General features: G+C 47.3%; 1 protein-coding gene across 1 annotated transcript in view; it reads right to left on the reverse strand.

Annotated features, from left to right (window-relative positions):
• LOC134338983 (probable G-protein coupled receptor 139) overlaps positions 1–27,996 on the reverse strand; it is a 43,274-nt gene that overhangs the window by 12,844 nt on the left and 2,434 nt on the right. The window lies entirely within an intron of this gene.

A 27,996-nucleotide genomic window follows, 5' to 3' on the forward strand; every position in this document is an offset into this window, starting at 1 on the left:
CAGCCATGCCTCAAGTCTCCAGCCTCCAGCCACGCCTCACGTCTCCAGCCTCCAGCCTCGCCTCACGTCTCCAGCCTCCAGCCTCGCCTCACGTCTACAGCCTCCAGCCTCGCCTCAAGTCTCCAGCCTCCAGCCACGCCTCACGTCTCCAGCCTCCAGCCTCGCCTCACGTCTCCAGCCTCCAGCCTCGCCTCACGTCTCCAGCCTCCAGCCTCGCCTCGCGTCTCCAGCCTCCAGCCTCGCCTCGCGTCTCCAGCCTCCAGCCTCGCCTCGCGTCTCCAGCCTCCAGCCTCGCCTCACGTCTCCAGCCTCCAGCCTCGCCTCACGTCTCCAGCCTCCAGCCTCGCCTCACGTCTCCAGCCTCCAGCTTCGCCTCACGTCTCCAGCCTCCAGCCTCGCCTCACGTCTCCAGCCTCCAGCCTCGCCTCCAGCCTCCTGCCTCCTGCCTCCTGTCTCCTGCCTCACGTCTCCAGCCTCCAGCCTCCAGCCTCCAGCCTCCTGCCTCACGTCTCCAGCCTCCAGCCTCCTGCCTCCTGCCTCCTGCCTCCTGCCTCACGTCTCCAGCCTCCAGTCTCCTGCCTCCTGCCACACGTCTCCAGCCTCCAGCCTCCTGCCTCCCCTGCCTTACGTCTCCAGCCTCCAGCCTTCTGCCTCACGTCTCCAGCCTCCAGCCTCCTGCCTCACGTCTCCAGCCTCCAGCCTCCTGCCTCACGTCTCCAGCCTCCAGCCTCGCCTCACGTCTCCAGCCTCCAGCCTCGCCTCACGTCTCCAGCCTCCAGCCTCGCCTCACGTCTCCAGCCTCCAGCCTCCTGCCTCCTGCCTCACGTCTCCAGCCTCCAGCCTCCTGCCTCCTGCCTCACGTCTCCATCCTCCAGCCTCCTGCCTCCTGCCTCACGTCTCTAGCCTCCAGCCTCCTGCCTCACGTCTCCAGCCTCCAGCCTCGACTACAGCCTCCAGCCTCCAGCCTCCAGCCTCCAGCCTCCAGCCTCCTGCCTCCTGCCTCCTGCCTCCTGCCTCCTGCCTCCTGCCTCCTGCCTCACGTCTCCAGCCTCCAGCCTCGCCTCACGTCTCCAGCCTCCAGCCTCGCCTCACGTCTCCAGCCTCCAGCCTCGCCTCAAGTCTGCAGCCTCCAGCCATGCCTCAAGTCTCCAGCCTCCAGCCACGCCTCACGTCTCCAGCCTCCAGCCTCGCCTCACGTCTCCAGCCTCCAGCCTCGCCTCACGTCTCCAGCCTCCAGCCACGCCTCACGTCTCCAGCCTCCAGCCTCGCCTCACGTCTCCAGCCTCCAGCCTCGCCTCACGTCTCCAGCCTCCAGCCTCGCCTCACGTCTCCAGCCTCCAGCCTCGCCTCGTGTCTCCAGCCTCCAGCCTCGCCTCGCGTCTCCAGCCTCCAGCCTCGCCTCGCGTCTCCAGCCTCCAGCCTCGCCTCACGTCTCCAGCCTCCAGCCTCGCCTCACGTCTCCAGCCTCCAGCCTCGCCTCACGTCTCCAGCCTCCAGCTTCGCCTCACGTCTCCAGCCTCCAGCCTCGCCTCACGTCTCCAGCCTCCAGCCTCGCCTCCAGCCTCCTGCCTCCTGCCTCCTGTCTCCTGCCTCACGTCTCCAGCCTCCAGCCTCCAGCCTCCAGCCTCCTGCCTCACGTCTCCAGCCTCCAGCCTCCTGCCTCCTGCCTCCTGCCTCCTGCCTCACGTCTCCAGCCTCCAGTCTCCTGCCTCCTGCCTCACGTCTCCAGCCTCCAGCCTCCTGCCTCCCCTGCCTTACGTCTCCAGCCTCCAACCTTCTGCCTCACGTCTCCAGCCTCCAGCCTCCTGCCTCACGTCTCCAGCCTCCAGCCTCCTGCCTCACGTCTCCAGCCTCCAGCCTCGCCTCACGTCTCCAGCCTCCAGCCTCGCCTCACGTCTCCAGCCTCCAGCCTCCTGCCTCCTGCCTCACGTCTCCAGCCTCCAGCCTCCTGCCTCCTGCCTCACGTCTCCATCCTCCAGCCTCCTGCCTCCTGCCTCACGTCTCTAGCCTCCAGCCTCCTGCCTCACGTCTCCAGCCTCCAGCCTCGACTACAGCCTCCAGCCTCCAGCCTCCAGCCTCCAGCCTCCAGCCTCCTGCCTCCTGCCTCCTGCCTCCTGCCTCCTGCCTCACGTCTCCAGCCTCCAGCCTCGCCTCACGTCTCCAGCCTCCAGCCTCGCCTCACGTCTCCAGCCTCCAGCCTCGCCTCACGTCTCCAGCCTCCAGCTTCGCCTCCAGCGTCTCCTGCCTCACGTCTCCAGCCTCCAGCCTCCTGCCTCCTGCCTCACGTCTCCAGCCTCCAGCCTCCTGCCTCCTGCCTCACGTCTCCATCCTCCAGCCTCCTGCCTCCTGCCTCACGTCTCTAGCCTCCAGCCTCCTGCCTCACGTCTCCAGCCTCCAGCCTCGACTACAGCCTCCAGCCTCCAGCCTCCAGCCTCCAGCCTCCAGCCTCCTGCCTCCTGCCTCCTGCCTCCTGCCTCCTGCCTCCTGCCTCCTGCCTCACGTCTCCAGCCTCCAGCCTCCAGCCTCCTGCCTCACGTCTCCAGCCTCCAGCCTCCTGCCTCCTGCCTCCTGCCTCACGTCTCCAGCCTCCACTCTCCTGCCTCCTGCCTCACGTCTCCAGCCTCCAGCCTCCTGCCTCCCCTGCCTTACGTCTCCAGCCTCCAGCCTTCTGCCTCACGTCTCCAGCCTCCAGCCTCCTGCCTCACGTCTCCAGCCTCCAGCCTCGCCTCACGTCTCCAGCCTCCAGCCTCGCCTTACGTCTCCAGCCTCCAGCCTCGCCTCACGTCTCCAGCCTCCAGCCTCGCCTCACGTCTCCAGCCTCCAGCCTCGCCTCAGGTCTCCAGCCTCCAGCCTCGCCTCACGTCTCCAGCCTCCAGCCTCGCCTCACGTCTCCAGCCTCCAGCTTCGCCTCACGTCTCCAGCCTCCAGCCTCGCCTCACGTCTCCAGCCTCCAGCCTCGCCTCACGTCTCCAGCCTCCAGCTTCGCCTCACGTCTCCAGCCTCCAGCTTCGCCTCCAGCGTCTCCTGCCTCACGTCTCCAGCCTCCAGCCTCCTGCCTCACGTCTCCAGCCTCCAGCCTCCAGCCTCCTGCCTCACGTCTCCAGCCTCCAGCCTCCTGCCTCCTGCCTCACGTCTCCAGCCTCCAGCCTCCTGCCTCCTGCCTCACGTCTCCATCCTCCAGCCTCCTCCCTCCTGCCTCACGTCTCCAGCCTCCAGCCTCCTGCCTCCTGCTTCCAGCTTCCAGCCTCGCCTAGTCTCTTGCCTAGCCTCTAGACTGAAGACTCCAGCCTCCTGCTTAGCCCCGAGCCTGAAGACTCCAGCCTCTAGCCTGTAGCCTGTTGCCAAGCCAAGCCAAGTCTCTTGCCTCTAGCCTCAAGCTTCAAGCCTGTAGATTTCTGTCTTGTCCTGCCTGCCTGCCAAGCCTCGTCCTTGCCTAGTCATGGGGTCCGAGCCAGAGGCAAGACCCAGGTACTGGGTCCTTCTCCAGTCTCTGGCTCGGAGTCCAAGCCCGTGCTCCTAGCTCTTTTGTCCAGTCCTGTTCCAGGTTCCTGGTTTTCCTGTCCATGTCCTTGCCATCGCCCTGTATCCTAGTCCTGTCCCTAGTACTTCAGTGTCTGTGTCTTGCACTTGGGTCCGTTCCCAGCCGTGCGCTTATGACACATCTATATCAATGATCTGGATGATAATGTGGTAAATTGAATCAGCAAATTTGCTGATGATACAAAGGTTGGAGCTGTAGTGGACAGTGAGGAAGGATTTCATAGCTTGCAGAGGGATTTGGAACAGCTGGAAAAATGGGCGGGAAAATGGTAGATGGAGTTTAATACAGACAAGTGTGAGGTATTGCACTTTGGAAGGACAAACCAAGGTACAACATACAGGGAAACAAGAGGAATTCTGCAGATGCTGGAAATTCAAGCAACACACATCAAAGTTGCTGGTGAACGCAGCAGGCCAGGCAGCAGCTCTAGGAAGAGCTACAGTCGACGTTTCAGGCCGAGACCCTTCGTCAGTCCTGACGAAGAGTCTCAGCCTGAAACGTCGACTGTACCTCTTCCTAGAATTGCTGCAAGGTCTCGGCCTGAAACGTCGACTGTACCTCTTCCTAGAGATGCTGCCTGGCCTGCTGCGTTCAGCAGCAACTTTGATGTGTGCTGCTAGAACATACAGGGTAAATGGTAAGGCACTGAGGAGTGCGGTAAAACAGAGGGATCTGGGAATACAGATACAAAATTCCCTAAAAGTGGCGTCATAGATAGATAGGGCCGTAATGAGAGCTTTTGGTACATTAGCCTTTATTAATCAAAGTATTGAGTATAAGAGCTGGAATGTTATGATGAGGTTTTATAAGGCATTGGTGAGGCCAGATCTGGAGTATTGGGTTCAGTTTTGGTCACCAAATTACAGGAAGGATATTGATAAGGTTGAAAGAGTGCAGAGAAGGTTTGCAAGGATGTTGCCGGGACTTGAGAAACTCAGTTACAGAGAAAGGTTGAATAGGTTCGGACTTCATTCCCTGGAGTGTAGAAGAATGAAGGGAGATTTGATAGAGGTATATAAAATTATGATGGGTATAGATACAGCGAATGCAAGCAGGCTTTTTCCGCCGAGGCAAGGGGAGAAAAAAACTAGAGTATATGGGTTAAGGGTGAGGGGGGAAAAGTTTAAAGGGAACATTGGGAGGGGGGGCTTCTTCACAGAGAGTGGTGGGAATGTGGAATGAGCTGCCAGACGAGGTTCTTTTTTAACATTTAAGAATAAATTGGACAGATACATAGATGGGAGGTGTATGGAGGGATATGGTCCGTGTACAGGTCAGTGGGACAAGGCAGAAAATGGTTCAGCACAGCCAAGAAGGGCCAAAAGGCCTGTTTCTGTGCTGCAGTTTTTCTATAGTTTCTATTTTCTAGAGGAAAAATAGATCAGCTATGATGAAATGGCGTAGCAGGCTCGATGAGCCACATGACCTAATACTGCTCATACATTACACTCTAAAGTTCTGTGGTCATAAAAAGTGAAAACTCCCGATGCCTTTCCCCTTTTACCACCAAAAAGGATCGTCTAAGTCGAATTCACACCGTTTGGATTTGCAACAGCATCTCCTCACGATCTCCATCAGGGCAGATACTTAGCCTCGAGCTCTACGGGCGTTACATTTGTAACTGTGCGGAGAAACACGGGATCAACGCCCTATTGAAGTTTCTTGCAGGCCGAATCAAACGTGGTGGCCAATTAGCATGTCAGAGGAGATTGAAAATCTGACTAAGTGGTGCCATACCAACAACCTCTTACTCAATGACATGAAGACCAAGAAGCTAATATTGACTTCAGTGAAAGGAAACCAGAGGTCTAAGAGCCAGTCCTCATCGAAGGATCAGAGGTGGAAAGAATCAGCAATTTTACATTAGTCGCTGTTATTGTTTCGCGCTGCGTCGCCTGGGCACAGCACGTCAGTGCAATTACGAAGAAAGCACATCAGCGTCTCTACTTCCCTGGGAGTTTGCAAAGATTCGGTAAGGCATCTAAAACGTCGACAAGAGACTATAGATTTGTAGTGGAGAGTATATTGACTGGTCCAATGCCTAAGAGTCCATGACGTCATCCACGCTGGTAATGATCCTGATAGTCGTACAGTGATAACTGTTCCAAAACTGGCGCGAGTGGGAACTAAGGACGCTACACCGTCTGCCCGATGGTAGTAGCGAGAAGCGAGCGAGAGCCAAATACAAGAGGAAACATGCCTTGCTGGGCTGTGAGGCGGATGCGGATAGCGGGAATAGGACAGTTACTTCCAACAGGATTGCCATGTATATAGTGCGCTGAAAGGCCTTTGGTGGGTTATGTCACATCCAGCTTCACATAGTTCACCATCAAAATGCTGGCGGCGACTGGGGGCAGCAAGCATACGGTCGCAAGACATTAAAATTGGCCAGTCAGGCTGAGGGAAACATGAGAACTGTCGTGTAAATATCGAAAATGATGGCAAGCTATGTTTTGATAAAATTAAAGAGAAGAAGAAACGTTTATGGCTGTCCAAACCGGAAATACATTCCACAATGTTGCTGTTATATCTTCTAGGTTAACGGACAGCAAGTGGTTTTATGTTCCTCTTTAAGCTCTTATTTTTTAGCTAAATATAATCAAAATAAAATGTTGCCTTGAAAGCAATGTGATTGGCGCTGGAGATATGTCGCAATCGATGTCCTTCAATTAAAAGTAAAAGAACGTGATTTAATGAGACAAAAATGGTATAGCCGCTTGCAACGCTTTCCATAAATTTGCACAATGAAAATAAGTGTTAAGAGGGAGTAATGAAAGTCATTTGCAGTCTGAGAGGAAATGGTAAGAGATTGAAAGTAAGAGATTTTCTGACATGCTGAACGACGGAACAGTATTGAGCGGCAAAGGAAACTATTTCTGCTTGAACATAAACTTTTTTGTTGGTAAGGTTTCAGTACATGCCTGTAGTTTCAATTTTACTTTGATCTTCTTCGCCAAGATTTCTTACTTTACAGTGGACGCCGAGAATAAATAGCATTAACGTGATGCTTGAAGGAAAGAATATTACGTATGCCTGAAAAACACTTCAACAGTCTTTTAAGATACAGGATGTTAAGCACGAGACTCGTCAACCTGAAGATGGAAAAACGTTTCTAGCCATAATATTGAAGGGAATCTCCTATGAAATAAACAAAAGCAGTTCATCTCTGACAAACCCAGTCTAACCGAGTAAACCTGAAGAAAGTGGAAGAAGATTTCTTTATTTGCCTGTTGTTTCAAGTTTATTTCAATTATATTCATCATTATTTTAAATTTCTCCACCAGTTATGGAGAATGTGTAAGCGTGTTTAAAGGACCGAAATATCAATCAACTAGAAAGTAATTATCTCAATGTATGGATCACACTAGCATCACGTAGCTCTGCCCAATTAATCCAATCAATTTAAATGTAATTCAGTCGATGAAAAAAATCACATCAGCAACAGTTTATTCTTCGGGACACTTGAGGGAATACAGTTCGCTGCCCTTGTTGCAAAAATAGATTTCTACGTTTCAAAAAGCCAGCGTTGCGCATTTATGGTGTATTCTCAGACCCACTGATAATTCAGAAAATTTCTGTGAATTCATAACGAAACATACAATTAAACTTACGTTTTATCTACGAAGTTGGTCATTCAATATGACCAGACGTTTCACTCCCTTCTTCATCTTTTCCCTGAATTTCTTCTGTCACAGTGTGTAGATACACGTGTTGCTGAAGGTGGAGATAAATTGCAACATGAACCCAAACTCTTGCAGGATCAACGACGGTGAATTGAAATATCTGTCTATATAAAAGTAATTCTGAGCTTGCTTGATCATAGTAGAGATTATAAAGTGGATCCACAATAAAATTAAATTGGCTGATAGAGCGAACAGCAAAATCATTGACTTTCTCCGGTTCTCCACCTCAGAATCCTTCTTATTGTCATTGCTGCCCCGGAGTCCCCGGCGGACTCTGTTTGCCGCAATAATATGACTGACTGTTAAAGCTTTGAATAATAGAATTAAACCGATTGGCGATAAAGGTGTAATGATACTATTGATCATCTGGTAAGCTTTCCACACTGGTGAAGTAAAGTAATCTGCCCTGACAATACAATGCAATGGTGGGTTGTCAATAATCGCGTAATGGTCTACTGAAAAGTAAAATGGAACAACTTTAAACAACTCCCTATGCCAACAGTCACTAGCACCATAATTGGCGCCCTCTGGGTACAATATCGTTTCCGCAGCTTTTGACTAGAAATTGCAATATATTTTGTGAAAGCTACCATCATCCAAACAGAACAGTCCATGGCTGCGAGGCTTTATACAACTGATGTAGCGAAAATCGGAGTTATGTGCAAAAATCTCTCAAAAACATAAATATTATTGCTCAGCTCCAATACAACTCCAATAAGAACACCCATTAAATCAGCTGTTGCCGTTGCCACCAGTTAACGGGTGATGCATTTGGAAAGTCCGCACTTTCCCCGACACATGATCACAATAGCCATTACATTAACTGCAAATAAGAGTTAGTTTCGAGCGCACAAAATCCGATCCTTTTTATTTGATTTGCATACAAAGAATTGTTTACCAATGGAAGGGAAACCGTCCTTCTGATGCCAAGGCTGTACAGGAAAGACTTGAAAACAACTAAGTTCATGAGCTGGAGTAGCCAAGTCAGAGTCCAGACCTTAATCGAATTCAAAATTTCTGGCTGGACTTGAAAAGGGCTGTTCACTCACAATCCCCATGCAATCTGACAGAGCTTGAGCAGTTTTGTAAAGAAGAATGGGGAAAAATTGCAGTGTCCAGATGTGCAAAGCTGATAGAGACCCATCGACACAGACTCGAGGCTGTATTTGCTGCCAAAGGTGCATCTACTAAATATTGACTTGAAGGGGGTGAATACTTATGCAATCAATTATTTTGTGTTTTGTATTTGTAACTAACTTAGATTACTTTGCAAAGATCTGTTTTCACTTTGACACGAAACAGTCTTTTGTTGTTGATCAGTGTCAAAAAAGCCAAATTAAATCCAGTGTGATTCAATGTTGTAAAACAATAAAACATGAAAACTTCTGTGGGGGGGGTTGTTTGTGAGGGGGTGAATACTTTTTATAGGCACTGTGTATACTTGCAGTAATTCATTTTTTTATATATTTATCATGCACTGCATTGTACTGCCGCCGCAGAGTTAACAAATTTCATGACATATGGCAGTGATATTAAACCTGGTTCTAGATTTTGCTATCTGGATTGAAATGGGGATGTGGATCAGAATGTATGGATTGGGATGTATGCACCGCGGAATGCCGAACACAGATTCTGGATGTGAAAGTTGGGACTGGAAGACGTAAACGTGGAAAGGTGGAATTGGGGCGTATGCACTGGTATGTATTGATGGAACACAGGCACTGGGATGTGTTGATGCGATCGCCTGGACCGGAATGTTTGCGTGGATGGGAATCTCCAGACTGGAATAGTCGGGTGTAGAATGTCTGGGAGGAAATGGGAATCTGGTGAACTGAATGTGTGAATGGGAATGTGGAAAAGTGAATGCGTGCATGGGAATGAGAATGAGAGTGGGAATGCGAGGATAGGAATGAGAATGTTGAAAAGGGAATGCGTGCGTGGAAATATGGGGATAGGAATGGGAATGGAAATGTGAGAATGGGAATGTGTGGATGGGAATGAGAAAATTGAAAAGGGAATGCATGGGAATGTGGGGATGGGAATGTGAATGTGAGAATGGGAATGGGAATGGGGGATGAGAATGGGATGTGGAATGGGGATGTGGGGATGGGAATGAGAATGTTGAAAAGGGAATGCGTGTGTGTGAATGTGGGGATAGGAATGTGAATGCGAGAATGGGAAGGTGGGAATGCAAATGAGAATGTGAGGTTGGGAATTATAATGTGGGGATGAGAATGGGGGATGGGATTGAAAATGTGGGACTGGGAATGGGAATATGGGGTTCGAAATGGGAATATTGGAATGTGGAGATGGGAATTGGAATGTGGGAAAGGGAATATTGGAATGTGAGGATCAGAATCTGAGGTTGCGAATGGGAATGTGTGGTCCTAAATAAGCAGACAGGATGAGGAATATGGGAATCTAGTTCCAATGAGTGTCTGTTGTGACAAAAGACCAAGTTATCAGAAGATTGATGCCGATAAGAGAGATAAGAGAGAGACAAATGGGGGAAACATTCAAAATGCTAATAAGAGAGAGACGAGAGAGATTAACGAAAAGAGACACAGTTTCGAGTATTGTGAGACCGGTTGCTTTGAACCTGAACTGTTTGAAGTGTGATGGACAGGCGATACCCCAGCAGGGGGATAAAAGGAACAGGTTCGCTGAGGCAAGAACACACCACGACACCACGAGATAACGAGACCTTGGAAGTGCGTTGTGCCCCCCCCCTCCACAAGTTGGTGGAAGTTTTGGAAGTCTGGTCGCGGGACTGACCATAGACGCACAGGGTGGAAAGGCCGGAACCTGATGTGTGTGTCCACCCTTGCCTGGGTGCCGGGTTCACTGCAGAGGAACGATCGTATCCGGAACGGAGGGGTCACAGTCGGTGACCTCAGAAGACATTACAAAGGGCTCGCCCGAAAGCTAACTGCGAGGAATATCAAAGGTCTGTTTGAATCCGATTTGAATATCATCATTCGCTCTCTCTCTCTCTCTCTATCCCCCCAACGGCACAACAGCGATTACTGCGAACTGAACTAATCTGAACTGAACTCTGTGTCACTTGAGACTGATCATTTTACCCCTAGACTGCGATAGAGCTTGATTGATCCTATTATCTTAGTTCTGTGTACATGTGTGTCTATTCATTGCTAACCTGTTGCATTTATATCCTTACTATCAGAGTACTGTGTTACTTATTTCTTTAGTAAAACTTTCTTAGTTCCAGTAATCCAGACTCCAACGAAGTGGTCGATTTCTGCTGGTTTTGGCAACCCAGTTATGGGGTACGTAACGTAAGTGGGGGCTCGTCCGGGATTTTGAACGCTAAAGTTGGGGACTGGGTAAATTGACTGGGTTAAAATTCCCGAAAGAAAGAAAAGGCAAACAGCAGAAATGGAGATTGAGGAATTTCTAAAGGAACCGACCTTGGAGGCATTAGAGGATGCCAGGAAAGCGGAATTGGCAGCTGTGGCCAAACGGTTGAATCTTTTTAAGGGGAAGTCGACAATGAGGAGAGAGGAGATGCACAGATCTATCACTGAGCATTATGTACCTAAAGGTGTGTTTCCCCAAGGGGAGCTGGAGGTGATATCTATTGGAAAACCTGGTGGAGACGCAGTACAGGTGCAGATTGAAAAATTGAGACTCGAGCACGAGTTCCGGGTAAGGCAGCTAGAACATGAAGAGAAACAGTTAGAACGGCAAGAGAGAGAGAGGCAGTTACAACGCAAGGAGAGGATAAAACAGTTGGAGCGAGAAGAGAAGCAGTTGGAGAAACAGAGGGAAAGGGAATTTGAGCTGGAGAGGTTAAAGATGACGGCAGCGCAGGGGCCCATGCCGAACCAAGGTGGAGGTTTCAGGGTGACCCAGGAGGTTAGGCTGGTTCCCCCATTTGACGAGACCGATGTTGATCAGTACTTCCTCCATTTTGAAAAAGTTGCTGCAAGTCAGGACTGGCCGAGGGATAAGTGAGCTGTTTTGCTTCAGAGTGTACTTAAAGGAAAAGCCCAACAAGCTTACTCGGCTTTGTCCGCAGAAGATGCCCAGAGGTATGAGGTGGTGAAAGAGGCCATAATCAGGATTTATGAGTTGGTCCCGGAGGCATACCGGCAGAGGTTCCGGAATGCGAGGAAGCAGTGGGGCCGCACGTATTTAGAGTTTGCCCGTGAGCTGCAGACATATTGTGAGCGTTGGTGCGCCTCGAAAGGGGTCAATGGGGATTATGACAGACTGCTACAGCTCATCCTGATTGAGCAGTTTAAAGGTTGTGTCCCTGAAGGTATGAGACCCTACCTAGATGAGAAAGAGGCAAACACTTTAGCCGCAACTGCTAAGTTAGCGGATGAGTAAGCGTTGACGCATAAAACGAAGTTTGCCCCGAGTAAAGGCTACCAGAAGGCTAGTCAAGAAGGCGGGGAGAGTCCGCCAGAAAAGTCAGAAAGTAAGCCGGGGACTAGTGAGAAGGATAAGGAAGACCGGGAGCAGTTTGGTAGGAAGTCTCCTGGGGTCGTGTGCTATAATTGTGGGAAGACCGGTCACTTTGCGCCCAGGTGCTTTGCCCCAAAGAAGGAGACGGGGAAAGGGAAAACGACGGTTCCGACTGGCTGTATTGAGCTGGTAAACAAACCGCTAGGAGAGAAGAAGTCTGATAAAGTTCAGGAAGGGCGCGAGAGGTTTATCTCGGCCGGATTGGTGTCGGTGAAGGAGGGGTTAAACCCAGTTCCAGTACGGATCTGGAGAGACACTGGAGCTTGTCAGTCATTGATATTAAAGAGTGTGTTAGACTTTAGTTCAGAGACCCAGACTGGGGAGGTCAGGGTGATAAAAGGCATTGGAAAAGGGACTGAAGCAGTACCTTTGCACCAGATACACCTAAAAAGCGACTTGGTCTCTGGACCGGTCACGATCGGAGTGAGGCCCGAACTACCGATGAAAGACGTGGAGGTCTTACTCGGTAATGACCTCGCCGGCGGCAAGGTGTACCCAGCAGTAAGATTGACAAGCCAGCCTGCCAGGATTGAGGCCCCGCCCATGGACTCACAGGTTTATCCCGTTTGCGCAGTGACTCGGGGCATGTCTAGAAAGACTGCCGAAGTAAATATAGCTTTGGCTGAGACGTTTTTACCAGCCTTGTATCAGAAGGGGTTAGAAAGTGAGGAGCAGCGTAGTGAAACGGAAATTAAGGTAGATTTATCATTAGCAATGAAGGAATTTGTACAGGCACAGGAGCGAGACGAGGAGCTGATGGTTTTGATGGAGACAGCTCTCTCCGAAGAAGAATTAAAAAGGGAACCAGTGGGCTATTGTGTGGAGGAGGAAGTGCTAAGGAATAAAGGGAGACCAAATGCCGTGCCCGCAGATGAGGAATGGGGGATGGTGCCAAAAATTTATGGGGATGAGATTCTTAACCTGGCCCACAAGAGACCCCTCGGTGGACATTTTGGGGGGAGGAAAACAGTCGGCGGAATCATGAAAGAGTTTTACTGGCCACACATAGGGAAGGATGTTATTGACTATTGTAGACGTGAGCTAACACAGTCACAGGCTTTTGATATGCTAACAGCTTGCCACGATAGGCGAACAAACCTAGTCGGTGTTATCGCGAAAATTAATGAGGCTAGGGTGCCACCTGATAAGCGGAGGACCCATTTTGAAAAGGTAAGTGTGGTGCCGACCAGATGGGAGAACTCTATTGTGTTGACCAACTTTGCTGATGAGTTCTCTCACTTAACCCCCGAACAAAGCCAGCTGCCGCCAAAGCTAATTAAACGGCACGCGCACGTATGTCCGAAAGTCCCGAGGCGATGCAAAGAGCCGAGACACGGTATTGTTGTCACATCAGGTCAGCCTAGTGAGCAACTCCCCTATAGGATGATTAAATCAGTGACAAAAGGGCTAAAGAACGCAGAAGCGTATATTGGCGATGTAGTGGTCTGGAGTGACACGTGGGAGGAGCTCATTGTGGCATTGTTTAAACGGCTGTTTGAAGCCAGCCTGACAGTGAACCTCGCAAAAAGTGAATTCGGCCACGGAAAAATCACTTATCTGGGATTTGTGGTAGGACAGGGGCAGCTGGCTCCGATGCAAGCTAAGGTACGGGCTATCACTGAAGTCCCCACCCCGACAGAGAAGAGAGCCCTGAGAAGGTTCTTGGAGATGGTGGGGTACTATCGGAAGTTTGGCAAAAATTATGCGGATATTACCCACCCTCTTACTAAGCCCTTGCCAAAGAATGCTAAGTTTGTGCGGGACGACCCTTGTTATCTTGGTCCGGGACGAAAACCACTGAGAAGTTACACTGATCACAACTCATTAGTGTTTTTGGCCACTATGAAGTTTGTAAATTGGAGCCTGGTCTTAGAGGATTATTAAAATAACACATATAAAAGGAACGGAAAATGTGATTGCTGACTGTCTGTCAAGGTGTTAACAACATAAAGTGCTCTGTATTAGCCAAATAGCTGATGAACATGTATAATTGTGTGTATCTAATAATGTATTCATGCCTATAATTTTTACCCCGATAAAAATCCGTTGAAGGGTAGGGGTGTGACAAAAGACCAAGTTATCAGAAGGTTGATGCCGATAAGAGAGAGACAAATGGGGGAAACATTCAAAATGCTAATAAGAGAGAGACGAGAGGGATTAACGAAAAGGAGACACAGTTCCGAGTATTGTCAGACCGGTTGCTTTGAATCTGAACTGTTTGAAGTGTGATGGACAGGCGACACCCCAACAGGGGGATAAAAGGAACAGGTTCGTTAAGGCAAGAACACACCACGACACCACGAGATAACGAGACCCTGGAAGTGCGTTGTGCACCCCCCCCCCCCCCCGCCCCAACAAGTTGGTGGAAGTTTTGGAGGTCTGGTCGCGGGACCCACCATAGACGCACAGGGTGGAAAGGTACGATCGGCGGGAACCTGGTGTGTGTGTCCACCCTTGCCTGGGTGCCGGGTTCACCGCAGAAGAACGATCGTATCCGGAACGGAGGGGTCACAGTCGGTGACCTCAGAAGACATTACGAAGGGCTCGCCGAAGGCTAACGGTGAGGAATATCAAAGGTCTGTTTGAATCCGATTTGAATATCATCATTCGCTCTCTCTCTCTCCCCAACGGCACAACAGCGATTATTGCGAACTGAACTAAACTGAACTGAACTCTGTGTCACTTGAGACTGATCATTTTACTCCTAGACTGCGATAGAGCTTGATTGATCCTATTATCCTAGTTCTGTTCCTAGTTCTGTGTACATGTGTGTTTTATCATTGCTAACCTGTTGCATTTATATCCTTACTATTAGAGTACTATGTTACTTATTTCTTTAATAAAACTTTCTTAGTTCCAGTAATCCAGACTCCAACGAAGTGGTCCATTTCTGCTGGTTTTGGCAACCCAGTTACGGGGTACGTAACAATGTTCAGATTGGATTCTAAAAGATGCTGGGTGTAGTGATCCCAACGTGTGGGTCGGGAATAGAAGGGTGCAGATGTCTGGTTTCGGACTTCCGTAAATGGGTTGGGGGGGGGGAGTGGTGCTGCATGGGAACAGGATCGAGATGTGTGGATCGATTTTGGATATACGCAGAGGAGTGTATAGCTGGGGAATATGTGGATCTCAGAGTCACTGGGCACTAGGGCAGGAACGATCTAGACCACGCCGACTTCATCTTCTGCCTGCTCCCATGGACCAGCACTGGAACCATAGCCCTCCCATCCCTGTCCCTATCCAAACTTCTCTTAGGCATTGAAATCGAGTTAACGCCCACCGGTGGCAGCGGCAGCTCGTTCCGTACTCACGCCGCCCTCTGAGTGAAGAAGCTCCCCTTCAGCTTCCACTGTTCACCCAGAGCAATGACTCCTAGTTGTTGTCTCACCCACCTGGAAGGGGAAAAGCTTGCTTGCATTTGCCCTCCAAATTGTGTATTCCTCCAGTATATCGCCCCTCAGCCTCCCACTCCTACTGTAAAGCATGGTGGGGGCTGCATCATGCTGTGGGGATGCTTCACTGCAGCAGGTCCTGGAAGGCTTGTGAAGGTAGAGTTTAAAATGACCGCAGCAAAATACAGGGAAATCTGGAGGAAAACCTGATGCAGTCTGCAAGAGAACGGCGACTTGAGAGAAGATTTGATTTCCAGCAAGACAATAACCCCAAGCATAAAGCCAAATCTACACAGGAATGGCTTAAAAACAACAAGGTTAATGTCCTGGAGTGGCCAAGTCAGAGTTCAGACCTCCATGCAATCTGACAGAGCTTGAGCAGCTTAGTAGAGAAGAACTAGGAAAATTTGCAGTGTCCGAATGTCCAAAGCTGATTGAGTCGTATCCACATAGACTCAAGGCTGTAATTCCTGCCGAAGGTTCATCTACTAAATACTGACTTGAATGGGGTGAATACTTATGCAATCTATTATTTTGTGTTTTGTATGTGTAATTAATTTAGTTCACTTTGCAGAGATCTATTTTCACTTTGACGGCAAAGAGTATTTTTCAGTTATTCAGTGTCAAAAAAGCCAAGTAAAATTTAATGCTGTAAAACAATAAAACATTGAAGCTTCCAGGAGGGCTGAATACTTCTTATAAGCACTGTATAACATTCATGCTTTGGAGGGTCAGGCAAGGTAAATTGCTGGAACTACATCAATATTGGTGCTAACGCGGTTGTCACAGTTAACAAAGGAACCAGCTATAAGGAACAGCCAGAAGAAAAAGGAAGCATTTGCTTGAAATCTGATCAGACGGAAATCCCTCATCAGACAAAGTACTCTGTGCAATGGTTCTTTCAGGCGAACATAATACAGAGCCGCTGATAGACCAAGAAGAAATCGCACTCATGTTCCAGTTACTTACGAGGGATAACAATCGCAGTCAGTACAGGATAACCAACACTCTCTTTGTAGTAAATTGCTGCATATTACACTTCCCGTGTGACAATTTTATCTATTTTTTGTTCACTCTTCTGAAGGAGAATATCGCACATTCCTTCTCTATGACACAACATGTTATATGCTTATATGAAAATATAACTGGGGCAACATTGTTAACTTTATAATCACTTTCAAATCATAATTTGTAACCGTTGGCGCAGTCCTTTATGACTCTTAAATTAATAAAGGAAATTTAATTTGTTTTGTACATCGGGTAAACTAAATTCGCAGTGGATGAGAACATGAGTGATAGCGGCTGAGCATGAGGTAGTTGGTTTACAAAGACAGGAACTTGACTAGGGTTACTCCTAACAAGGAGAGGCAGATGATAGAGCGATACTGCAGTCAATAGGTTAAGTTGTGGTGTAAAAGGCGGCCAAAATCGAAAAGAGTGTATACAGAATTAAAGGTGTTTTGTCTGAAAGCACGCTGCAGATGGAATTATATAGATTAACCTGCAGCAGAGTTGCAGGTTGGCAGGTATGGTATTGTGAGGATCACTAAATTGTGACTGAAAAAAAGTATATAGCTGGGAGCTTAACGTCCACGGATACACATTTTATCGAAATGAGAGGCAGACGGATGGCATGGCGAGAGTGTTAAAATGAAACCGCATCATTAGAAAGGCGTGACGTAGTGTCGGAAGTTGTTGAATCGTTGTGGGTAAAACAACAAGGATAAATGGACGCTGTTGGGAGTTATACGCAGACTTCGAAACAGTAGTCCGAATGAGGTCAACTAATTACAAAAGGATAGCGAAAATACATGCTGAAAGAACAATGTTACAATAGTCATGGGGATTTCAATATGCAGGTAGACTGGGAAGAACAGATTGATGTTGGATCGCAATAGAACTTATTTCAGTAATGCCTGAAGGAGCCTTTTTAAAGCAGCTCATGTTTGGGCCCTCTAGGGGACCAGCTATTCTGGATTGGATTTTGCGTAATGAATGCAAGTTGATTACAGAATTAAGGAAAAAGAAAACTTCAGGGAAAGTAATCCTAATATGACAGAATTCACACAGATGTGTCGGCATTACAGTGGAGTAATGGAATTTAAAAAGGCATGAGAGAGGAGTGGCCAAAACTGATTGGAAAAGAACACTGGCAGGGATGACGGCAGAGTAGCAAAGGCTGGAATTTCAGGAAGTTATTCGGAAGCCACGGGATAGATGCATTCCAAAGATAAGAAGTATTCTAGTGGCGAGCTGACACAACCGTAAATAACAGAAGTCAATGCCAACATAAAACCCAAAGACAGGGCCATTAATCGAGCAAAAATTAGAGGGAAGTTAGAGGATTGGTAAGCTATTTTAAACCACCAAAGTGCAGCAAAAAATAGTTAAGAAGGAAACCAAGGATTACGAAATTACGTTAGCTGATAATATTAAAGAGGATACCATTTTATTTCTCGAATACATAAAGTTTATAAAAGACACGAAAGTAGTTATTGGACCGCAGGTAAATTGAAGCTAGAGAGGTAGTAATTGGAGACAGTGAAATGGCGGATGAACTGTATGAGCATTTTGGATGCCTTCACTATGAAAGACACTAGCAGCGTGCTGAAAGTTCAAGAGTGCCAGGGTTCTGAAATGTGTGCAGTTGCCATTACCAGAGAGAAGTATCTTGCGATAATTAAGGGTCTGAAGTTAGATGCATCACCTGGTCCAGATGGTGCGAAGCCCACGCTCTGAAAGAGGTGTCTGAAGAGACTGCGGACGCAATAGTAATGATCTTTCAAGGATTACTGGATTCTGGAATGTTTTCAGTAGAATAAAAAATTGCAAATGTCACTCCTCTCTTCAAGAAGGGAGAGAGGCAAAATACTAGAAATTATAGGCCAGTAAGTCGGACTTCAGCGTTTGAGAACATCCAGGAGTCGATTGTTAAGAATGTGCTATCGGGATACTTGGAGTCACAAGAGGCCGTAGTCAGCACTGATTCCCCAAGGGAAATCATGCCCGTCAAAACTGTTGCAATTCTTTGAAGGGATAACGGGCCGAATAGACAAGGAAGAATCGGTGTGCTGGATTTCCTGAAGATAGATAGCAAGGTACCACACACAGGGCTGCTTAACAGAAAATATAACAGCATGGATAAACTAGTGGTTGAATGGTGGGAAACAAAGGATAGGAGGGAACAACACTTTCTGCTTGGCTGCTGTTGCTTAGTGGTGTTCCACATATGGTTGTGTTAGGACCGCTTCTTTTTGCGTATCTCATATGTCATTAACTTGGGTGACGGAATTGATGTTGTTTTGCAAAGCTTGCGGGCGATACGAAGGTTGGTGGAGGAGCAGGTAGTTTTGAGGAAATAGAGACGCTACAGAAGGAGTTAGACAGATTAGGAGAATGAGCAAAGAGGTGGCAGATGGAATACAATATCTGGAATTTTATCGTCATGCACTTTGATAGAAGAAATAAAAGGGTTTCTAAATGGAAAGGAAAATTCAAAAGGGAGGCGCAAAGGAGTCCTTCTGCAGGTTTCCCAAACTATTAATTTGCAGGTTGAGTCAGTGGTGAGAAGGGCAAATGCGCTGTTATCATTCACTTCAAGAGGACTATTTTGTATAAACAAAGATGTAATCATGAGTATTGTGAGTAGTTTTAGACCCTTTCATCACTCTTATTGTTTGCATTATGGTGTAAACGAACTATGGCCCCGGCGCAGGTAGATGGGAGTAGCAGTTTAAATGGCTTCAGAATTGAATAGATGAGCCGAATAGTCTGTTTCCACGACTGCATAAACCGTGAACATGTCGTGGTGACGGCAAAGTGCTGTAAAGCTTCAGTTTTGGGCATTGGTACCAACTCAAGTTTAAAAGGAAAAGAACCGTTAATGCTTTGGAAGGTCGAGCAACGTAAAATGGTGGAGCAAGATCAGTTATTACAGTTGACAAAGAAACCAGCAACAAGGAAAGAACTATACGGCCTGAGGGGGGGGGGGGGGGGAAACAAATGTTTGAAACCTGAATAGACCCAAATCCCTCGTCAGACAAAACACTTAGTACTATGGATTTTACGACGAGTCAAATTCAGTACAGCAGATAGACCATGAACAAGTCGCAAGCATTCTCCAGTTGCTTACTGGGGATACCAATCGCAGTCAGTACAGGATAATAAACACTCTCTATGTAGTAAATTGCTGGATAGTCCATTTTCCGTGTGACGTGACGATCGGTTCATACTGTTCCTACTGCCGAAAACTACCGGTGTTTGTTTTGTACGCGCTTAAAAGGGAGAGGATAATGCAGTCTCCCAACTAACCTTAGCAGCTCATTAGTCACATCAGAGACAGCCCAGTGAATAAACAATTCACTTGAGGTACTTCTATACATTGTGTCACAGCGCAATGGAAATAGCTCATGGAGAAAATCACAACACATTACATTTTCTTTTATTTTTGTTCACGCTTTCAAAGGAGAATGTCGCACGTTCCTTCTCTATGACACAAAATATAAGTTGGCGTTTTTAACTTTATTATCACTTTCAAATAAGTACCATTAGCAACAGTAGGTGCAGGGCTTTATGATTCCAAAATTAATAAAATAAATTTAGTTCGCCTTTTAATAGAAGTAAATTAATTTGATCGCTGAATGGGAACCAGCGTGATCGTGTTGACCATGAGGTGACTGGTTTATAAAGAAAGGCACTGTGAAGTGAGTCTCCTAACAAGGAGAGACTGATGATGCGGCATAGTTTTAAGGTGCTTGGAAGTAGGTAGATAGCGGATGTGAGGGATAAGTTTTTCACACAGAGAGTGGTGGGTGCGTAGAATGCATTGCCGGCGACGGTTGTGGAGGCGGAGACAACAGGGTTTTTTAACAGACACTTAGAAAGGTACATGGAGCTTAGAAAAATATAGTGCATCGCGGTAGGGAAATTATAGGCAGTTTCTAGAGTAGGTTACATGGTCAACACAACACTGTGGGCCGAAGGGCCTGTAATGTGTTGTAGATATCTATGTTCTGTGTTCTAATTTCTATGACTGGAATATAAAAGCAATTATGTAATGTTGAGGCTTCGGAAAGTATTGGTGAGGCCTCACTTGGAGTATTGTGAGTAGGTTTCTACCCCTTAGAACGGATGTGCTGACACTGGAGAAGGTTCAAGGGAAGTTCAAGAAAATGATTCAAGGATTGAACGGCTTTTTATAGGAAGATCGTTTGATGGCTCTGGACCTGTATTCACTGGAATTCAGAAGAATAACTTCACTGAAACCCTTCTAATGCTGAAAGCCCTCGACAGAGTGGATGTAAACCTGGTATTACCCAAGTTGGGAGAGTCTGGAACAGAGGACACAGCCTCAGAATAGGATGGACATGGAAAGGAATTTCGTTCGCGGAAGAGCGGAAGTTGTGGAATACGTTGCCACAGGCGTCTGGGCAGGCGAAGTCTTTACGTATATACACGCGAACACGAGGAAATCTGCAGGTGCTGGAAATCCCTGACGAAGGGTCTCGGCCCGAAACGTCGACTGTACCTCTTCCTAGAGATGCTGCCTGGCCTGCTGCGTTCACCAGCAACTTTTATGTGTGTTGCTTGTCATTACGTATATGTAAGGCAGATGTTGGTAGATCCTTGATTGGAGAGGGCAGGACGAGATACGGGGAGAATGCGGGAGATTGGCGTTGAGGGAAAAGGGATCAGCTATGATGAAATGGCAGAACAGTTTCAATGAGCCAAATCGACGAATTCTGCTCATATGTCACGTTCTAAAGTCTTATAAAAGTGAAACATCTCGGGCCTTTTCTCCTCTTACCATTCATATCGAGCCCGATCAGTTCGGATTTGCAACAACTTCTCCTCCACGATCTCCAACAGCACAGATGCGCCACAAGGCTGTGTGCTTGGAGCCCGGCGCTATACGTGTTACACTTGAGACTGTGCGGCAAAGCACGGGACCAAAGCCATATTCAAGTTTGCTGACAACACCGCCGTCGTAGGCCGAATCAAAGGTGGTAAAGAATCTGCATGCCGGAGGGAGATTGAAAATCTGGCAGAAAGGTGCCATAACTACAACCTCTTCTTCAATGATATCAAGACCGAGGAGCTGATAATAAAGCCGAAGGGGGAAACCCACAGGTCCATGAGACAGACCTACTGAAGGATCAGAGGTGGAGAAGATCAGCAACTTTACCTTCCACGCTTTTGTTGCTTCGGCGAACAATACCTCTGCCCAGCACGTAAGTTCAATTACGAAGAAAGCACGGCAGGGCTCTTCTTCCTTGGGAGTTTGCAGAGGCTCTGTATGGCACCTAAAACTTTGACTAGAGATTCTAGATTTGTAATGGAGACTATATTCAATGGAGGATTAATGTCCTAGAACGGAAAATCCTTCAAAAAGTAATGGATACGGGCCAGTCCGTGAACAGTCCTCCCACTTCTATACGGAGCTTTGCCGCAGAAACGCGGCATCCACCACCAGACTACTTTCAGCACCCATAACATCCTCTCCTTTCTCTGAAGCCACCAGGAAGAAGATACAGGATCTCATGCCTAATACCACTAGGTTCAGGAGCACGTATTACCCTTCAACATCAGGCTATAGTCCTACGGAGTTGTAGCATCCTTGGAAGAATGATCGCAGATACGGAATATGGACAGATTTGAGGTGCTTGACCTTATCCACGCTGGTAATGTTGCTGGCGGCTGTATAGCAATAACTGTTCTGAAACTGCTCGAGTGGGACCGAAGGATGTTGCACCTTCTTCTCGGTTACAGATGCGAGAAGAGAGCGAAAATGAAATGCAGTACAAGGGGAGACGTACCTTGCTGAGCTGTGTGGCGGATCTATATAGCGGGATTTGGGAGGTTGTTTCCAGCAGAAATGCCATGATATAGTACACTGAAAGGCCTTTGGTGTGTGATGTGACAACCAGCTTCACATGGCTCAGCATCAAAATGCTGGCGGCGATTGAGGGCAGCAAGTATACATTAACAAAACTTTTAAATTGGCCAGTCAGGTTGAGGAAAAAGTGAGAAATGTAGTGGAAATATCGGAAATGATGGCAAGAGAGGAAGAAACTATTCTATTCAACAACTAATTTCAACAGAATCGGACAATTTACCTACCCTTTCGCTGGTGTTGCAACAGCTCCACAACATTGAATGTATTTTGATTGTAAGGGGTCAGATCCAGCCGCAGTAGAAGCAGTTGGAAGAATGTGGAGATGTAGTTTCTACTGCAGCAGGCTAAGGAGTTAAGATCAAAATTATAAAGTCGAAGTTCTTTTCTTGATTGAAGAGGCACTGAATGCAGTTCAGCGGAAATGAGAAAAAACATTTGAACACGAAGAGTTCAGCTTGTATGAGTGACGAGGACATTGGTGCGTCTACTTATAGTCCGAGAGGGTTGTGTTAATATAGCACAAATTGGGTAATTCGAAGACTGTATAATGATTGTGATGTAATAATCGATAGAAAGTGCACTCTTCCGGTCATGATGGCGCATTCGCCTCGATGCTTCAAACTCACTCGTCGCTTCAATCGGCGAACAATGGAAGTTTAAATCGGCGAAATGCAGTCAAACATCGGCTCGCATCCCGTCCCGCACCCGTCACGCCACGAGTTTCCCACAAGCTGATACAGTCTCCAGAAATCCTATTGGAGACTCCAGAGCGTTCAAACACTCAGAGGATCTCCAACCTCCAATTCACAGGCTCCAACAGTTCCGGAATCTCATTCAGGACCAAAAGCAAACGTAAAAGACACGAAAGAAGCGAAATGTATGGTTTTAGGATCTGTACAGAGATACCGACCGAAGAGGCGTTGTACGCAGGCGCAGGTGAACACAGGCTGCCTGCGTTTTGATCGCTGGTGAAATTGCTCTGCTACGGAGAGGGGAGACTGTTTTTTGATCGCTGGGGCATCGCCCCGCTACCAGAGAGGGGACACTGTCTTGTCATCGCTGGTGGGATCGTTCGCTGCCCGAGAATGAAAGGTCTGCCGCTGTGCCTGGAGAATGTTAATCAGGTTTTCTGCGTTTTGGAGAGTGACTTGAAGTATGGACCTTTTTACAGTCTTATAGCTTATTTTATTTTCTGTGATTTTCGCCCGATCTTTCTCGGTATTTTGTGTGTGGGAGACGGGGATTTTGGATCGATGTGTTTGTTCCGTTTTTGATCCTTTTTTCGTACGGGTAGGAGTGGTTTGGGGTTTGACGATCGTGCTGCCGTTCTTATCTTTCTTAGTTTCATAGCTATCTGGAGAAGAATGATTTCAGAGTTGTGTACTCGTTAATAAATTAACCTTTGAACCTTTGAAAGTTAGCTGTAACTGAGTGGTGGAAAATTTTTGGATGGTCGATCAAAACATCTTAAGAGAAAACGCGGTACCAACTATTTAATATCCAATGTTGTGGAAAATCCTCCAAACGGACCACAACCTTCTCGTAGGCTTTACGTTCCATTTTTATCTCTCCGTTTTAAGTTAAGTATGATCGAATAAACATGTTGTCTTGAAAGCAATGGGATTGGTGGCTGGTGAAATTTTGCAATTCAGCAATAGATATTGTTCTATAAAAAGTAAAAGAAGGTGGTGAAATGAGAAGAAATGTTACAGCCTCTTGCAATGTTTTCCACAAATTCACAAAGAGAACATGAGCTGTAGGATGGAGTCATAAAGGTCATTTGCAGCCTGAGAGGAAATGGTAAAACCAGAGTCCCATTTTGAAAGTGCTGTATTGAGCGACAACGGAAAATACATCTGCTTGAATATAAACGTTTTCATGTTGGTAAGTTTTAATTATATTCTTCTTGTTTCAATTTTATTTCAATTATCCTCGCCAAGATTTCTTACTTTATACTGGACTCCGAGAACGAAGAGCATGAACGTGTTGCATGAAACAAAGAACATCACGTTTGCATAAAAACCTTCAACATCCTTTTGTTGAATTTGTACGCATATGCACTCTAAATATTCTCGAAAGGCAAAGTAATTGAAACACGTTCGCACTTTGAAGGGCCCCTGATTCGTTGTTAACACCATAAGCTCTTGAAAATACACGCATAAATTTGACAAGACAAATACGTAAATGTTAGCACGACACCTATGACAGCTCAGGGCATCGGAGTCCGGCATCCTTCATAAGAAAATTTGTACGCATGGGTTGCCTCTGGGCGCTTTGCTTTCCTCCCACTGTCTAAAGCCCTCAATGTTAGCAGGTTAATTGGTCATTTTAAATTATTCTGTGGTGAGGCTAAACAGGTGGATTGCTGGCCGGTGCGGTTCGCTGAACCGAAAGGGCCTAATCTGCGCTTTATCTCTAAATAATCTGTATCTCTGATCTGTGGGGCTTCTGCGGGGGTGTTGCTCATACATTGAACAACACTATCTTTACGGGGCTGTGCGGAAAAACATATAACTGCTATATTATCCTACAGGCAAATGACGTGCAATTTTATCACGAAATATGTGAAACTACAAGATTCTTCACACTGGACGTGCAGAAACGTTTCTAGTGGAGCGAAACTCCTCTGAAATAAACAAAATGGTTAGTCTCCCAGCACACCCAATCTAACCGAGTAAACCCAAAGTGGAAATTGAAACAGAAAAAAAAAACACAACGAAAAAAAAAACGGAAGATGGGCTAACAACTATGAAGAGATAGAGGAGATTAACAGATCTGGTCGAAGATTCGTCGACAGGTCTCAGACTTTAACTCTTTGACACAGCTTTCCATATTCGCCTATTCTAATGGGGACAATAGTCCTGAAATTCCAAGGATCACCTCGGTTCGAATTACAGAGATTGTAATCTGTTGACAGAGTGCGTGATAAGTGACTAATTAAAATGCTATTATTTTTGTGTGTAACACCCTGGGAAATGTTTCGCTGCTAGCGTAATGGTCTTTCTGTAGAAGCATGGGTTATGGTTGGATATAACGGGTGCTTTGGAATTTGAGCCATCCAGTCAGCGGAGCGGGTTTTTGTGTTGTTTGCCTGACACCGGTGTGAGCTGCGAGAGGAAAAGACGCTGGAGAGAAGCGGGAGTAGGATTCGGCCTGGTGCGGGACTGTGAATCGAAGGTGCCGAGCTCTGCTGAGGATCGGTGAATATTACGTTTGGGAAAAGTTGAACTCCAACTCGTGCACATTTGACTGTTTAATCATAATGGGCTTTCTTTGTTTTTTCTTTTTCTTTTCTATACTACCCTTTTAGTTAAGTTAAGATTTATAAATATAATTCCTTTAATCGTATGCAGTCTGCTGTCTGTTATTTCTTGGCACTGAGTTGTAACTGGGTACCATATTACACATCATCTACACAAACCAGGGTTTGTGTTGGGAGACCCGTCTCAATCTCACGGTTTGGTGGTAGAGGAGTGTGTATTCCCTGAACACACAGCCAAGGAAACCAGGCCCGGTGGGGTGGAGGGTGGTGTTCAGATGGTAATATAAAGAACCCGCAGAAAAGGGAGGTGCTGTAGTAGTCTGGCGTACTGACCACTACCTTGCCGAGGCCCAGCACCAACTCTCAGACACGTCTTCTTACTTACCCCTCGATCGGGACCTGACTAAGGAACACCAAGACATCGTCTCCCACACCATCACCAACCTTATTGACTCTGGGGATCTCCCATCCACCGCCACCAAACTCATAGTTCCCGCACACCGCACCACCTCTTCTACCTTCTACGCAAGATCCACAAAACCGCTTGCCCAGGTGGACCCTTGTTTCAGCTTATTCCTGCCCCACTGAACTCATATCGGCTTACCTTGACCCTGTTTTTATTCCACCACCCCCCCCCCATTCAGTCCCTTCCTGCCTACGTCCGTGACATTTCACACGCTCTTGATCTTTTCAAAGATTTCAAGTTCCCTGGCCCCCATCATCTCATTTTTACTATGGCTGTCCAGTCCCTATATACCTCCATCCTCTATCAGGAAGGCCTCAAAGTTTTCCGTCTTTTTCTGGACACTGGACCGAGCCAGTTTCCCTCCACCACCACCCTCCTCCGCCTACCGAACTTGTTCTCACTCTCAATCATTTCTCCTTTGGCTTTTCCCACTTTATTCAAAATAAACAGGTAGCCATGGGCACTCGCTTGAGTCCAAGCTATGCCCGCCTGTTTGTCTGCTGTGTGGAATAGTCTATGTTCCAAGCCTACGTTGGTGACAGCCCCACGCTTTTCCCACGCTACATCGATGACTGCAGTGGCGCTGCTTCCTGCACATGTGCTGTACTCGTCGACTTCATCCAATTTGCCTCCAACTTCGGCACTGCCCTCAATTCACCTGATCCATTTCCGACGCGTCCCTTCCCCTTCTCGATTTCACTGTCTCTATCTCTGGATACAGCTGATCCACCGATGTCTGTTACAAACCCACGGACTCTCCCAGCCGGAACTCTCACCTGGACTACACCTCATCTCACCCTCCTACTTGTAAAATCACCATCCCTGTTTCTCAATTCCTCCATCTCCGCCGCCTCTGCTCTCTGTATGAGGCCTTTTTTTTAATCTAGAACGAAGGAGCAGTCCTCCTTTTTCAAAGAATGGGGCTTCCCTTCCTCCACCATCAGTGCTGCCCTCAAACGCATCTCTTCCATTTCATGCATGTCTGCTCTTATTCCATCCTCCGGCACCCTACCAGGGAGGGCAGGGAGGAGAAGGTGGTAGCCCGACGCAGCGCGCGCGGCCTCTCCGGTGAAATGATATCGTATTTGTTAAATAGGGGCCGTGCACAATTCTGATTTGATGGAGACGGACGTGAGGAGCACGGAGGAACATCTGGAGAAACTTCTGAAATGCCCGGTTCGCTGCCGCTGCTACTGTGCGATCGAGAATCTCCGCAGGGAAGGCCCCAAATCCTCGGCTTTGCCTGTTGTTGGTGGCCGGGGTTGGGGGTCGAAGCGCTCGGCAGAGATGGTGCTCGCTGCTCGGTGTCGGACGGCTCGTACGGTATTACTTGCACCGTTATAACTATATGTTATAATTATGTGTTTTTTGTCGGTTTTTCAGTCTTCTTTTGTCTTGTGTTTCTGTGATATCACACTGGAGGAACATTGTATGATTTCTTAATGCATGCATTACTAAATGACAATAAAAGAGGACTGCGTGCCCTCATAATCGAATCTAATCTAATCTTTCCCGCGGATTTTCCATCAAAGCTGGATCATGGTTTTGATCATGGCATCTTAGCATCGCTTGAAAAACTTGTGAGGGTACGTTTCATCTGCATTTTTGATACCAACACCTTCTAGTATGACTACAAGGAAGGACAACTTGACTGTCAGACGAGAGATCCAGCCATCGGTGTATACCTCCCATTTTCACGGGACAGCGTGTTTTCTCAATTCTTGAAACAAAGAACAGTTACGACATATATAACGGATTCGCTTTATCTAAAACATAATTGTTCTGTCCAAAGTAAGTTTCCTCACCAGTCACTGAAGATGTACAAGCCTGTTCAGTGGATCGGTGAGCCAGACAATTAGAATATAATTCTACCAATGTATGATTCCCACTACATCATGCGGTTCGTTGGCCAAGACTGCGGTATGTATCCAATTATTGTAAATGTAATTCAGCGGTTGTTATAATCACATCAGCAGCAGTTTGAGACGCTTGAAGAAATTCAGCTCGCTGCCCTTGTCGGAAAAAAAAACAGGCTTCTATACTTCAAGCACCTGGCGACACAATTTATGGTTCACATCTCAGACTCACCAATAATTCAGAAAATTTCTGTGAACTCATAAGAAAACAAACAGTTAAACTTCCTATTATCTACAAAGTCGGCCATTTAATGTGACCAGATGTTTCACTCCTTTCTTCATCTCTTCCCTGAATTTCCTCTGGGACAGTGTGTAGATACACGTGTTGGTGCAGGTGCAGAGAAATTGCA

The sequence above is a fragment of the Mobula hypostoma genome, chromosome 28, assembly GCF_963921235.1.
Source record: "Mobula hypostoma chromosome 28, sMobHyp1.1, whole genome shotgun sequence".
NCBI lineage: Eukaryota > Metazoa > Chordata > Chondrichthyes > Myliobatiformes > Myliobatidae > Mobula > Mobula hypostoma.